The sequence below is a fragment of the Amblyomma americanum genome, chromosome 3 (genome assembly GCF_052857255.1).
Source record: "Amblyomma americanum isolate KBUSLIRL-KWMA chromosome 3, ASM5285725v1, whole genome shotgun sequence".
In the NCBI taxonomy this organism is placed as follows: domain Eukaryota; kingdom Metazoa; phylum Arthropoda; class Arachnida; order Ixodida; family Ixodidae; genus Amblyomma; species Amblyomma americanum.
The window spans coordinates 201,955,322-201,970,310 of record NC_135499.1 but is presented as its reverse complement, the minus strand read 5'-3'; positions in this window follow the sequence as shown (position 1 = coordinate 201,970,310).

The window sequence follows — 14,989 nt, the reverse complement described above, 5'->3', positions numbered from 1 at the left end:
TATCTTTTGTGTGGGCACCAGTAATGCTTTCCTTATCTGCCCCTTTCTGCTAATCTTTTCAAGCTGGCTGTTTCGTAGTTGGCGGAGGGCGGAAAAACCGCAGTCTGGTGCACTGAGTGCTTGAGTGATGAAACCTGACCCTTGCAGTTAAACACTTTCGCCAATGTTCACGCAACCTTTGTTGTTTGGAGTAAAAGCAGTGGTGGTGGCTCGGAGCTAGTTGACGGTGTGTAAGGGAATTTTGTATGAAAAAGAAAAGGTAATGAAAGAGAGACGTATAATTTTTTTCTTCCCTAAGATGAATAGAACTGTGTCGAAGTACATCCCCAGCAACCGAACGCATTTTAATTTACTTGATTCATAGTCTGTGGAGGTCAAAGCGTGTGTTCTCCATAGGGCATTTTATCGCAGTGTCTTAGTGTTGCAACCGATATCGCAAAATGAGGTATAGGTTTGACAACTCGCTCAAACCTGCACCGTGCTCAGCTAGAGGAGCAGGTGCACTTGCTATTTTCTATCCACCATCTAATGTTGCGGAGCACAGTACTAAGCACAACTGTCTGTTATCCTGCAGGGGAAGAAAATGTGACAAACACGCTCGAACACTACACGATGATGGTGTTGACGTAAACCAATAATCTAACATTAAAAATAGAAAAAGATTTACAGCAAAATAGTTATTCTTCTGCCTAGTATCACACGTTGTATTGTGCATGAGAAGCCCTTTCTGGATAGTAGTGTATATGTGCAACAGTGCCGTTCAACGCTTTCAGGGAGAAACAGCCAAGACTATCCGTCATTGTTCCGAAATATGAAGCACTTCACTGCCGAATCCAAACGCTGTGTCTCGCCTGACTTTTATTTTGTTCCTGTAGCCTCACTAATCTTTCATCGGTCCAGTTTCTTTTTCCGTTTAGTTACCAAGAACACTGGACTGAGATCACCGCTTTCCTTCCGGTGACCGTACACAATTGCGTTATCAGCCCTGCATAATCAATCTTAGAATAACAAGGCTGGCCTTACCAACTTCTTCATCACAGCCTGCCACCGCTATATCTGATACAGTTAGTCTATCGCGGCGTAAGCATTGTTTTCCTATCTGTCAGTTACAGTTTTCGCGGTTACGTCGGCGCGGGGTGAAGAGAAAAATTCTACGAGTTCTTTTGTTTCTTTCCGGCTTTACTTTGGGAAGAATGGCCTTTCTTTACTTGAGAACGTGCTTTAGGCTCTTCGACAGAAAGAAAATGGTGGCATTTCTCACATTTATTGTAGATGCGACTTTGTTGAAAGAAAATGGCATAGAGTTCCCTAGGTTAACTTAGGATTAGGAACTACTTGAGAATGACTTAGGAATTACTTAGGAGTTTGTCAAAATTACTTAAGAATTGAGAAAAACCAGCGCCCCTGTCTAAGCAAGTTTCTTAAAGAGCAGTTTATCCACCACGTTAATGCCAGGAAATGGACACTTAATATTTGGCTCTGCTATAGTTGGGCCGAAAATGTGGACTCTACGCTGGTACCCTACCTGCGCCACGATGCTGTTTACTGTCCACGGAAGAAATTATTTTAATAGTACGTTTGTAGCGGGCAAGGTGTAGACTAAGCAAGGGCGGAGCCGGTCGGCCTTCATATTCAACCGGTGCCGAGAGGTGGCGGTCTCAGCGTTCCAAAGCGCGTCCCAGTTTCGAGCAAGTTCTGCGTGTTTCGTGCCGAGTTACAGCTTCCTCGATGATTTTGTGTATAGGAGGAAGGGCCGCCGCTTCCTCTAGAGCCGTGATGCGCGTACTGTCGTGGTAGACCTGTTATGGTGCGTAACGCTACCCTGTGCAGACGAGCTGGGTCTTCGTGGATTTTCGTGGTCAGTTCGTACGACGGGGCGCCGTAGAGAATCTCGCCAACTACTACCGCGCGAGCCAGCGTCTGACAAGCCTCCTGCCTTGCACCACCGTACTTGTTTGACATACGAGCGATGAGATGTAGTGTAATCTTCCAGGTGCTCTTGAGGCGCTTGATCCTAGTACGAGGACTGTTGCCGCTGCTGACGGGCCCACCGAGATGTTTGAGTGATCCGTTATGAGATGTGAGCACCTGTCCTGCCATGAGAAGTTGCAACTGTTGGGACGGGTTAGTACGAGTCCTGCCATCAATGCTGCACATACGGCGACACGGCTCCACCTAGCTCGACACACGGCCGCTGATAGAGAACGAGATGAGGAGGACATATATGTGGATGCATCCCTGAAAGACGGCGCCATATCAATGACATGGCGCAGCCGTGAGAATCTCAGTTTCAACGGCTGCCGTACTATTCGTGCACCCGATGGGTGCATAAAGAAAGGGGAGCTTCTCGCTATATACGGCGCTCAACTGCAGGTGGAAAACGTTCTGGCCGGCAATCAATTGCTACAAACTGACATGTCGCGTAAAATCCGAATACTCTCTTATTCACATGAAGCTGTACGCGAGCTCCACAAACCATTCTCGACCCACTCAATTGCACAGCAGATTACTTCTATAATCAGAACCCTCTCAACACGCAACGTGCGCATCCGCCTCGCGTGGATCCCTGGACACACGGGCGATGACGACGGGAACCAGTCCGCTCACAACGCGGCTCGGAAAATTGTCTCGTTCCTTCCTCCGCTGGAATACCCCGCCGTTACCGACGACCCTGCTGATATGTCCAACAACTTGGCTACCCTAACGTGCAGACTAGAGCGTGCCAAACATAGGAGCCGCGCATGACTTACGGCCGTTACACCACCGGGTTACCTTGATAGCTCAGCTGCTCTCACACGGCATGAGCAGATCTTCATTAATAAGATCATCGCCGATAATGATGGCTTAGCGGCCCTCGCTGGCATCAAGGGGACAATTTTGACGTTATGGAGTGCCAGTACTGTGGCTGTAGGTGTCGTGCTGACCTGTACCACCTAGTTTGGCACTGTTTCGAGTTCCACAAGGGACGCGACGACCTCGTCGCCGAGCATGGTTTTCTCACCGATGGCGAGGAATTTCGTGCATTGACCAGAGCCGGAGCGAACGGCATCTGGGAAAATATTGGCAAATATACTAAGATAAGTGGCCTCTACAAAGCAGTGTAAAGCGTGGCTCGACTACCCATGCCGTCCCTGCATGTATCAATAAACCCCTACTTTTCCCTTCCTTAATAACCCCATTTCCCAACAAAGGGCCTAGAGCCTCCCTTTCTAAATAAACATCTAATTAATTATTAATTAATTAATTAATTCTTTCATTCAGTGGTGCGTTTATTAGGTTTTAAATAAACTTCACCCAAGTGAATATTTGGTATCGGGCTCGTATGGAAACTATCGAAGTATTTCTTGGATACCTGCATCAAGAAAAGTGATAATGAACGATCGCAGCGCCTCTTTTCCCTCTACGTAACCTTGAGAAACTCTATGGCAAGTAGCGTCGTTTTAGCGTTTCCTAACCTAAAGCTTTTGCGTTTTACTGCAGGGCGAAAATGACACATAAAAATGGCATACCCCTGTGTAAAAAAGAGGAAGCTACGAAGCTGGTGGAATAAGGAAATTAAGGAGGCTATCCAACAGTGACAGGTGGGCTCAAGGGAACACAGAGAGGCAAAGAAGGTGCAGTTAACTCTAAAGGAAATAGACCAGAAATGAGAATCTTATGATTAGTAGCCTTCACGTGATTACGAAGAAAGAACGGCTGAAACGACACACGAACGGCGAAGAGGCAAAGACGCACACAAATAATAATAATAATAATTGGTTTTTGGTGGAAAGGAAATGGCGCAGTATCTGTCTCATATATCGTTGGAAACCTGAACCGCGCCGTAAGGGAAGGGATAAAGGAGGGAGTGAAAGAAGATAGGAACGAATAGGTCCGTAGTGGAGGGCTCAGGAATAATTTCGACCACCTGGGGATCTTTAACGTGCACTGACATCGCACAGCACACGGGCGCCTTAGCGTTTTTCCTCCATAAAAACGCAGCCGCCGCGGTCGGGTTCGAACCCGGGAACTCCGGATCAGTAGTCGAGCGCCCTAACCACTGAGCCACCGCGGCGGGGCACACAAACGCACAAACTGCGTTTCTGTGCGTCCTTGCCTCTTCGCCGTCCGCGCCTCGTTTGCGCAGTTCTTTCTTCGCATCTATAATGAGCCAACTGGCCCGACAACTTCTATTCACATGATTAGACAGGCTTCGAGAGATTCAATAGGCTCGCCAAAAGCGGGCTTTAGATTCGGCGCACCCCTCGGGTGATGGCGCCACTGTATGGCTACCGCTCCCATTACTTCGGCTTGGAGGACGGGTAAAAAAATTGGCAAAATTGGTTTTTGGGGAAAGGAAATGGCGCAGTATCTGTCTCACATATCGACGGACACCTGAACCGCGCCGTAAGGGAAGGAATAAAGGAGGAACAAAGAGAAGAAAGGAAGAAAGAGGTGCCGTAGGGGAGGGCTCCGGAACAATTTCGACCACCTGGGGATCTTTAACGTGCACTGACATCGCACAGCACACGGGCGCCTTAGCGTTTCGCCTCCACTGAAACGCGGTCGCCGCGGTCGGGTTCGAACCCGGGTACTCCGGATCAGTAGCCGAGCGCCTTAACCACTGAGCCACCGCGGCGGGTGACAGTTCAAAGCCAAGGAGGTTTTTTAAGGGGCGCTGACAGCTGATTCTGATGCATGTTCCCGACACAAATAATAGCGAGGAGTTGAAAGATTCATTGATTTAAATACGTATTTTATTAAATGCTCTTCATATGCACGTTGCTCGAGCCATCTGTGCGGGCGTTCCCACGGCGGCCGAGGCGGATGCTGGTTTGTCCGCAGCCGACTGCCGTAAAGCATGTTGCTCTAGCCTTCCTCAACAAATTCCACAAGGTTTGCAGAGAGCAGAGCGAAGACCGTGCTGTCGTATGTTGCTGGAAGAACCCAGTCGCAGTAAGCTGCTGGGCGGATCGCAATAGGTAGTTCTGTGGGCTTTCTTGTGCGTTGATCCGAATATGCCTGGCACTACCAGACGATGAGGGAAGGAGTCGCCGGACTTCGCCAGGGGCGACGGCTCATCTCTTCGTCAGGCTCATTGTTCTTGAGGAGTTGCAGGAAACTAAACACAAGAACGCGACACCAAGACCATTATAGGGCTCCCTTAAATATGCATGGATAAAATAAAAAAAGCGATACTTGTTCTCAAACCTATGTAATTTCAGAGCTCTAGGTTTAATCAGAATGAATGTCCTGCGACTTGGAACGTACTAAAAATCGAATACACAATACACACTCAAACTACGTTATCAAGCACTATAACAAAAGCACCACCACAGCATTTTTTTTATGACCACCAAACTGGCTGGCTGCGGCAGCAAAGCAAAATATGAAAGGTTTTATTGAAAACCTGTGGAAACTGCCTCATTAAATATGCGCGTCTTTTGAAAAGCTGATTCCAGCGCTTGTAAGCTTGAGCTCAGCAGTTTCTTTGCGCCCTGGACAAAACCTCGCATGTTAACGTCATTATGTTTCAAGCTGAAAGAATTAACAATAAACGTGGCGTAGTAGTAATTAAACCGATGCAGGGGATCGAAAAGGGCGCTAGTTTCGGCTATTGAAAAACCTCTCAGCAGCAGAATTTTGAAGCTGACTCGTTTGCGTTCATTATGAAACAGCAGTAATTAAATTTTTCATGCCGCCCGCGTGGGCGTCTAAGCTGTGAATATCCGACAGTGTTTTTCAGGCCTGGTCGCTCTGGTGGGGAAGAAACAGGGGGTATTAGGGTTCAAAGTCATAAAGAAGAAATTAGAGACTGAGATGATATGCAGGCTTTAGCAGATGCCGAAAGCCGAAAAAATGCCCTAGGCAGCGCTCAACAACTCAGTAAAGCAAGAAAAAAAAAGAACCGAGTTTGAATTAGTTTGTTCTGAAGCCGTGTCATGAAAGCTTATAGTGCGCGAAGTTTCTTTTAACTTTCCTTATTGAACTGCGTATAAGGCCAGCAGTGCAATTTTATGTTGATAATGTTAGCACATCGCGGTTATGCTCATCGTCAAAAAGTGAATAAAGCCGGATTGCGATCAAACTGCGAAAATGCTCGCGGTTTTGCAGTGTAGAACCGCGTTGCGCCGCAAATGCGTGTTGTGATCCCCAGGAAAGCCAAATCGTATAAGATGTACACAGATTCATTCGTTCAATGAAATCAATTTTTTTTTCTGCAGGTCATTCATGACCCGACGTGACAGCCAAGGAGCCACAGGAACATGGTGAGAGTCTAAAAATTCTCCCCACATTAAATGAGTATTGATTGCATAATATATTTATAAAAGCTTCTTTTCTTGTAGCTTAATTGTGGCCTCTTGTCACATATTACGAAGAGATGTGCTTTAAAACGGAAAGCGGCAGCGCGAATCAACAAGGACGAAAGAGAGACACGAGAACACAAGAAAAGCGCTGAACTACCAATTTATTCATTTTAATTTTTATTGAAAACAGGCCGCATTATATACAATCCAATACATCACGTGCCCAATGACATGAGCAATCATGAATGTGCAACCAGTGCCGACGCAACACTTAAGTTTATCACTGGAGGCTAGATACCGGCTATAATCTCAAGTGCGTGCCATCAAACGCGGAAAGGAGGACCGAATTGCAAAGGTACAGAAGGCGTCTTTGCATCATAGCAAAAGCAGAGTCAACACGCCGTAGCAAAAACAAAAAGCAGAGTCAACACGTCGAAGCAGAAGCAAAACAGAGTCAACAGGTCGTTCACCAACCAGCCCGCACCAAGATATTAATGGATGTGCTTGATTTGTTTCATGCAAAAGGGTTCTTCCTTCTGGTTCGCTAGAAACCTTAACAGAATCTCCCATTCTTGGATCTTCATGCCAACCATGTCTAAGCTGGTGGCCTTGATTTCTGAATCATGCCAGAGAACAAGGAGACTTCTCGTTTTTAAAACAGTAGTGCCACCTCCCCACCTGTCAGAAAACCGTGAAGCGCTCTGCCCGTGCCGGCTGCACTGCCCTGCCCCACCCACCATAATGGTTCGGCCCCGCGTGACTTCCATCTCCGCGATGTAAGGTATATGGTTTATGGGGGATTTAGCGTCCCAAAGCGACTCAGGCTATGAGGGACGCCGTAGTGAAGGTCTCCGGAAATTTCGACCACCTGGGGTTCTTTAACGTGCACTGACATCGCACAGTACACGGGCCTCTAGAATTTCGCCTCCATCGAAATTCGACCGCCGCGGCCGGGATCGAACCCGCGTCTTTCGGGCCGGCAGCCGAGCGCCACAACCACTCAGCCACCGCGGCGGCTATAAGGAACGTATAAACCGCTTAGCGCTAGTTTCTCCAGCCAATGGTAATGACCTGTGCACTGTGGTGCTCTAGGTCCTTTCCATTTTTGCATGCACTTTGCAGCGCCAAGGAGACTTTTTTTCTGTCACTTGCAAGAAATGCTTAGCTATTGATGCGGACTTTGTTACCTAGTTACCGAAACTTGAATGTTACAACCGACCTTAGAGCGGCAACTACTGCAAGTGCCCAAATTCATTATCGCTTTGTGCAGTAAATATTTGAAAAAGACTGGAACAGCGGAGGCTGAACCAGGTTTCTTGAATCCTATTGAGTCATGGCTTGCAGTCGATGCCGATAAAATGTACGTAAGGGGGAACTTGCCATAAGCATGCACTGATGTAGGTAAGCGATGTACCCAAGCTCACGTGACAAACAAAAACGCTGGCTCATTATTTTTCAGCTCCGGAGGAAACAATACTAAAGGCGAAAGGGAGAGAAAAAAAAATAACGATTGTAATGCGGATGTTGCATCGGGCTTCGAAACGGGCTCCACCGGGCAGCAGTGTGGGGCAGTGAAACGATGTATTGATGAAGTCATGATGAAGTGGTGTACGTGCTTATTCTGCTCGCTCCTGTCTGGCGCAAAAGTCCGGCCCTTTTTTTTAAAAGCAAATTAATAAAATCACTCTTCACTGCAAGCTGTTTCGCGTATTTGTCGGTATTATATTCGTCATGTGACGTTCGTTCCTCGGTAGCTCCAGACATTCAAGTCGTGCCTGGTACGCATTTTAAAGAAAGCAACAAGAAAACTTGTAGAGCTGAGCTTACCGTTTCAGCGCAGTATTCAGCGAAAGCTGCTATACCTTTGGTTTAGCCATTTAGTCTCCAAGATTTGTCACTAACACTCATTTATTCATGCAGTGGAATACGAGAGCTTTCTGATCGCTAAAGTGGGCGGAAATCGCATCGCAGTCTGGGACCTATATATGAAAGCTTTCTTTCGAAGATCAAGTCTATACAGGAGTGGCGACTCGTCGCTTGGTGTGACGGATCGAAAGCCGAAATGAGCCCAAAGTTTGTCATGACTTAAATAAATGCAGCGCACGGCACAGGAACGTTGAAAGCTCTACGCTGTTTCATGCACTGATTCAGATATGTACACCTGGCGTCAGAAGTATACGGGGCACACGCGTCGGTAAAAAACACTCGGCCTTTTTTGTGTAGCCTTTGCCGCTAGGCTGAAATGACAGGAGCTTTTCAGAGTTACCACCCTAAAGCACAGGCTGCAGGTTTCCATGACTGGGTACATCTTGTGGCTTCCTCAAAATTGACATTTTTCGTAACTCGCGTGCCCCGGAAAGGTTTGGTTTAGTTTACGGGGTTTTAACGTCCCAAAGCGACTCAGGCTATGAGGGACGCCGTAGTGCAGGGCTCCGGAAATTTCGACCACCTGGAGTTTTTTAACGTGCACTGATATCGCACAGCACACGGGCCTGTGAAATTTCGCCTCCCTCGAAATTCGACCGCCGCGGCCATGATCGAACCCGCGTCTTTCGGGGCAGCAGTTGAGCGGCATAACCACTGAGCCACCGCGGCGGCTCAAATGTGAGATGAGTCAAAATTTTCGTAGAAGAAGAGGCAAGTGACAGACGCCCGAGGGGATGTTAACATGAGGTTAAAACATCTCCTTATCGGTTTTGGCGTCACCTGTCACGGCCTGAACCCAGTTTGTATCCAGCTTTTGTGAATGGTGCAGAGATAACTGAAAAATCACTGATAGCGTCCAACTACAGACACTAGCGATTTTGCGTTTCTCCTTCGTATGAAAGCGGCCGCGGCAGCCAGGATTCGATCCCGCAACCTTCGGTTCAGCATCTTAATATATTTACCACTGAGCCACCATGACTGCTACAAACGAACGTTATTTGCTCTTCGAGCCGATCAGTGACGAAAAAATGTCGGCAGAGACTCTTAAGACTGCTTAAGTGGGAGAAGGTGAGGTGAGCCGGTCCGCTCACTTTGTGAACGCAGTCGCCCCGCGCTGCGGCTTGATGAAACCCGATGTCATGCAGCTGGCAACTCTACCTCTGCATAGCTCTACGTAGCCGCCAGAAGGTGCGCCACTGTCCTAGGATGGCAGGTGCTGCCACCGGTCGGGCTTGTGCGATCCGCCTGACCAGTCATTAATTTAACCGCCACCTGCCAGGTTGCACGAGGACGCCATCTTTTATGGGTACCATGGGGTGTGTTATCACTCACCCACACACACACACACACACACTCGCGCACACACGCACGCGCTCACGCACATCACATGCAGACGGGTTTTCGCTCAATGGGGCAAGTAAGGCTTACGCCTTAAAAACGACTTCGTGTGGCAGTCTGTGCTGTAACTAAAACACGCAGATTATCGTTGAAAATTTATTGTGCGTCAACAGCAGAAATAGACAGGACATAGATGGAAACATAGACAAGCGCTGAATAACAGCTGAACTTTTTGAAGCAGTGGTACACATTTAAATACGTTGGGAAACAAAACTAAACAATCATTTCAAAAAGCAGCCGGAAAGATTGCAGCTATGACAAGTGGGAGGCAAGATAGTTCACTTCCGTGTCAGACAAGGTCGCACTACCTCCCACTTGTCGTAGCTACAATCTTTCCGGCTGCGTATTGCGATGCTTCTTTGGTTTTTGCTTCCCACCATATTGAAGCGTGTACCATTTCTTCAAAAAGTTCAGTCGGTATACTCAGCGCGCATCTGTTTCCATCTACGCCCAGCTCTGATCGATGAGAAGTAGCCTCAGAAGTAGCCTCAGAAGTAGCCTCAGAAGTAGCCTGAGAACTCCAAGTTCTTCTCTGATATAGCGATACACTTGCGAAGCACATCCGTGTCCTTCTCGCAGAAGTTGGCCCCATAGCATTTGCCTCAGTCGTGACTCAAAAAAGCATGATTTTGGCCGCTTGTACTATTTTTTTGGCAACGCGATGTCTGCAAGAAAATGAAAAGCGAGCCAGTTCTCAAGAGACAGAAAATATTAAACCTAGCTCATTTCCTGGAGTAGCTGCGTGGCAGGCGTACTTAACGTCGTCAGCGACGCAGAACTGCTGTGCGAGGCTTTCCCCAATCCACCCATACACTTCTTCGGTACTGCGCAACCGTACTTCAGCGTAATTGGGCCCAAAAACAAGGTTATACTTTGTAGCCTTTGAAGTGCTGTTTTCTTTTTAAATCTTTCGAAGAAATTATCTGCAGTTGCTGACAAAAAAAAAAAGAAATGAAAAGCAGAAGCGCCCGAGCGACCGTAATGTGATTTTTATCCTGCGTGTTTAAAATATCATCGTGCTCAGCTTGACCTTTTTAGCAAAAAAAAACATATATTAAGTGAAACCGACGTGGCCCACGGATGTTCACCAGAGTCTGGATTCTCGCGGGAACAAAGTGTTTCCTGTCTTCATCGTATGCTTTCTTTACGGTCTTTTTAACGAAGAAAAAATCTGTTGCTGAGCCCAGAGCTGTGAATCAAAGTCTAAAGTTTCTTTTTTAGCCTGCCTTCTTGTCGTAGTTTGAGATAACTAAATTTGTACTTTTGCAAATTTTATGTATTGTCTTCTGCCCCCCCCCCCCCTCCTTTTTTTGTCTGTAGCAAGACTCCTCATTAACACAGTGTTAACGCTATATAAACTGAATCACGAGCTTAAATTTATTATCCACTAAAAGCACTATGATAATTTAAACTTCAGGCGCGAAATTGCTTTCTCGTGAAAAATTCACTTAGCGATTGAACAAGAAGATTAAAGGAAGTGAACATTTTTTGAGAAATTTCGAATAGTCGTAATTAGTACAGACCATTTAAGGTCCAGGAGAGCAATGGCAGCGTGCTCTGTGTCCCCTGGCAGAGGAAGCGAGTGCCGCCAGGAAAGTTTGAGTTACCGAGTCCGTCCGGGCCCTTAAATCTTCGATTCCGAGGCTCTGCATATGTGCTCCATTCATAATTTTTTAACGGAAAGCTTGTTTCGTGCTCTCCGACCAGAAGTCGCCGGGGCACTTCGGGTGTTCGGTGATGCTCGAAATGACGTTCGCAGTTCTTGGACAAGATCGCAATTTTTTATAGTCCCGTGCTCTCCGTTCTTCTCTCGAAAGACACACAGCATACAAAATGTGAGCTAGATCTCCAAATGCACCGCGATTCACGCGCCCAGGGAGAGGTTCTCGTCAGGTTTCATGCAGCCTCACTACTCCTTGGGCTGACGTCTTACCTCAGGAAAGTTCTTTGGTTGTGAACGTGGACGGCGGTGGTGAGAAGTATAGTGATTCGCCATCATGCCTCTTAGAACTTTCCATCAAGACTATCGCACAGAACTCCTAACGGATCACCCTCCTTTGCTGCCTGTGGCTGGATGCAGCAGTGGGAAAAACCAGTTTGCAGAGAAGTCTAAGATAGGTAAGACTACAAGCAACCCCGAGCACAAGGTATGGGTAAGCTATAGTACCAACCAAGAAATTACGAAAAGCTCTTGGTGCTACTGAGAGCAGAACCCAGGAACTCCAGCGTGAAAGGCGGGTACTGCATTGCTAGGTTACTGCTGCAGTGCCACAGTGCATGGCAGAGCACTGTCACTGTGTCCACAGTGTACGGCAAACACTGTATACTGCCCGGCCTGTCCGAACGGCATATGCTCATCGTAATACCGCATTTACACGGGCGACCTTAACCACAGTTAAGGTAACTACGGTTCCCCGCAACTAAGGAACGATAACACCGGTGCAATGCCACATCTCTAAGCGGGTGGCTGCTGATGAACGCCAATTTTGCGATTGACCATACTGGTTTGCCTTTGCGCTGCCCAAAGCCTTACCACCCTTAGTTCTGTGCTGGACATTGAGATGATCAGTTTTGCACATTCCGTGTGCAGTTTGTTGGGTTGAGGAAATCGAAAGCGTTGAGACGCCAACCGGACAGCTTTATTCCAGCCCAGCGAATGCCGGCACGAACACGAGACGGCCGCCAGCCGACGCGCAGCCAAGCCAAGCCACGCAGACGGCCTGGCCACTGCATGTGGCTACTGCCTACAACACAGTTGAACTATTGTCAATGCTTGTTTTGTTTCACCAATGCTACACAAACAGGACAGCAGAAAAGAACAGCGCGCATCAGCTGTCCTGTTCCATTCAACTGTCCTATCTCCTTGTAGGCTGTCACATCGAAACGGATGCTCCCCAACTAGTTTAGCTTTACATACTTGTGAATGCTCACGGCAACCACAGATGAGCCGGTGTGCCTTTTATACTTAAAGCGTTAGCTTTGTACAACTATAATTTTATATGTAAGGAACTTCCTCCAGGCTGAGCGGTGTCTTTTTCGCCGTGGCGTGGGATGTTTTACTGAATCGCAAACGCTGCCGCATTCTTCTGTTGGCCAGATAGAAATGATATCTTTGGGTTTGCGCTTTGAGGGACTTGTGGGCACAGAAGTTGACGCACTAAAGAAGCGAAGTGAGCCAATATTTTAGCCTAGGAAAAGGAGCTGTCTGAGTTTATTTTTATTCTACGAATTAACAACTTCGCGCAAAGCTGTGACAAAAAAAAAAAAAAACTCGCCGAGTGTGGCTTTTGCTCATTACAAGCTCCTTTAATTTCATGGACCTGGAAACACCCTAAACTACTCTCTCCAAATATAGACGCTGGTAAAAACGCTGCAAGCGCCGTGAAGTAGAGCTTCATCGACAAAAACGAGAGTCCTCGTCGGCCACAAGTGCGAAGTGCGTCGTTCAAAACGGCATGCCTTTTCTCCGGAACTATACAGCATAGTCTGGATTACGAGGGGCTGAGAATACGTGCAAGACAGCCAGTGAATCATTAAGGCGGGTGCCGGGTGATTGGAGGACACGCCGTGGCTCGTAATCCAATGCCGGCCTCCTTTTAGCCTTACATTTTCCCTAAGGAGGCCAGCAAGCATGCTCGCTTTCGCACGCAGATGCTGACGGTACGTGGTCCGCGCCTACGAAAAAAATTTCCGCTGGGACCACGCTCTCTCTGTCAGAAGTTCGGTTCATTAGGCGCGTTTTCGTTTCGCCACTCTAGCATCAAAGAGCTCTCGTGAGCCGCGTTATCGTGCCTTTCGTCGTCGTCGAACGAACGTGCTAAGTTAGCTTCTGGCACCTGCGTTCCGAACTAGGCTGTTCTTATATGCATCAAATGACTTTGCCTCCCTAACTTTATTGAAGGCGGTTTTATGCGTTTTGGCAAAGTTCTTTTTTCTTTTCATGAGTTTCACGAAATGCTCCTGCTAATGCAGTTACCACTTGCTTCCACTGCGTTCTCGTTCTGAAGGTTTATCGACTGGCCTGTTGGCAAAAAAGATCGAATAGAACTTTTTCCAGCGTGTCTCTCATAATTACCTCCATGCGCTCGTTTTAACGGCTTGAATTCTCACATTACCACACTGCCATAGGCGGACTGACTTCTCTGAAGCAATTTAGAAGTAAAATTTAAAAAAAATGATGAAGCGAAATTGTTTACACTTCTTTAAAGCAGACATTAAACGTGCGTCCTGCGGAACCTGTTTACAGCAACAAGTGCGGCTATATTTGTTTATTTATGTGCTTCTAAGCAGGATGCATCTAATTCCCTCAGACTAAGCAGTCGCTCGAGTATGATATCTAACCTCTGAGTTGTCGTTGATTGGTTTTGAAGCCCTGGCTTGGAGCCTGTATTCATTGGTTTCGGTTCTTTTTTAATCCTGTTCAGTTTGGGTCTGTATGGCTGGTGGGGATCGCTATTTACCATTCAGTATACACACTGAAGGGATGGAGCGCCCACATGAAAGGCGTTTATAGAAATAACGAGAAGGCAAATAAATAAAAATGAATGGGGCTGTGGCTTCCACGACTGCACACAAACGGTAGCCCACGCAAACCTCTAGTCATTTATAGAGATTTGTTCATTTTTCTTTACTATTCGATCTTAATAATATTCATAATAAAATGCTTTTTGACGTCTCGTGTTATTGTTTTTCAACATTGCTTTACCGAGCCCTATCTTTCAGCTTGGTCAGGCTTTCGCCTAGCTTGACATTACAGCTGGGGTCTGTGGTGGAAAAGGAAAACAACCTCAAAAAAGCAAAAATGGGTACAGTGTGGTGAAGACTAGTATCAGGGCTCCGGCAACAAAGTAATAAGATTAAGACAGCGAAGGTGTCTCGTCGACGCAAGGCCCACTGATATTACAGGACGCTGCTGCCTTGTCAAGGATCAAGTATTCTCCTACTGTAGCCGTGACTATTCGCCCGTTCTGTCTCTTAAAAAAAAAACTGCCTATTTTCTTTTAGGTGGCCGGTATGGAATGATCTCATTTGTTTTTTTTTCTGTTAATAAAATTGAACAAATGTTTAGAGCGACAGCAGCAGCCTCGAAGAGTACTCTTAGAAATGCTTGCTTTTGCTGGCAGTGGCCTTGTAACCTACTGTCTCATGGCTCGTGTTCGAAGTTTCTTGATCAAGATTTGAGTTTGGGCAAGAGACAGTTAGGTCCCGATTTCAAGAGACAATCGTGATTTTAGCTTTGGTTTGCTAGCTGTTCGCACTTGTTATAGCGGGCGGGTTTTGATTCTTCGGTTTTCGATTTCAACACTAGCACCACCTGATGAGTTTCCTTTAATATGCCTTTATTGGCTTCTTGATGGCCACGTGATCCGGTGTTGTAA